Here is a 1267-nt window from a genome sequence, read left to right as displayed (position 1 = left end):
TGGCCATGCTAAAATGTCCAAGAGTGTGTAGGTTGGGTGCATTAGTCATGGGAAATGTAGAGTAATAGGGTCGAGGAATAGATCTGGGTGGGATGCTCTTCAGAAGGTTGTTGTGGACTTGCTGGGCCGAATGGCCCGTTTCCACACTGTAGTGATTCTATGTCCCTTTTAATGTTTCCTTTTGATGTGCAGCCCGCTCAATTGAACGTGAAGCAACTTTAAACTTTCTTGTGCAGTAAGTACCCTGTATGTCATCTCCCAGCTACCCCCACTGTATGCATTTTGCAGGGAACATTTTACTCCTGGCAATTTGTATTCACAAAATAGGAAAGAAAATCAAGTTAAAATGTAGTCCATGGTCTCTTTTATGAAAGAAGGATACAATTTTCTTCCAGCAGCCGGTGATTCCACTGTTGTGGCTCAGCGATAGCTTTCTCATCTCTGAAGTCATGGTTTACAGGGTCAAGTCTTGTTCCAAAGACTTGGGCAATGACAAGTTTCTGATCACTTCCAATGAGTAATTAAACTTCTCAGTGGACTTACAAGATTACGTGGCAATTTCTGAAGAAGAGCAGTGGAATAATACCTGATGTCCTGATTGTTGTATCTAGGACTTCAGAAACCTGAAGCAAACTTGAAAACTGTTCTCCACTCAACACAGTAGAGCCAAAGTTAATTGGATTGAAAAAAGTGTGTGTGTGATAGACAGAGTGAAGCACACGTAGAGTAGAGTCCTTCAATAATACAATCAAAGGTTAGATACTGGTATATCTCAGATTATCATGGAAAAACAAACATAAGAATTGGCATTTGGAGTAGGCAATTCAACCCCTCAAGCCTGCGCCATCACCTAATAGAGTCATGGCTGATCTCATGTCCACCTCAACTCCATTCTCCAGCCTGCTTTCCATAACTCTTTAACCCATTGCTAATTAAAAATCTCCTCAAATTTATTCAGTCCCAGTGTCCATGACACTCTGGGGTAGTGATTTCCACAGATTCATATATGTTTGCGAGAAGTAATTCCTCCTCGTCTGTTTTAAATCTGCCATTACTGACCCTGAAACTGACCTATCATTCTGGGCTTTCCCACAAGGGGAAACATCTGCTCAGTGTTGACTTTGTCAATCCCTTTCAGCATCTTATATAGCTCAATTACATCTCTATGTATGGTAGGAGTTAGTATTAATATGTAGTAGAATTCGAAAGATTTCTAGGATCATAGGAAAAACCAAATCTTTCATTGAAAACAGCTTTTAGAGCAGAA

Source organism: Chiloscyllium plagiosum, unplaced genomic scaffold, assembly GCF_037043375.1.
Source record: "Chiloscyllium plagiosum isolate Xiang-an unplaced genomic scaffold, Cpla_swu_hap1 HiC_scaffold_9, whole genome shotgun sequence".
NCBI lineage: Eukaryota > Metazoa > Chordata > Chondrichthyes > Orectolobiformes > Hemiscylliidae > Chiloscyllium > Chiloscyllium plagiosum.
This window is presented reverse-complemented; position numbering follows the sequence as displayed.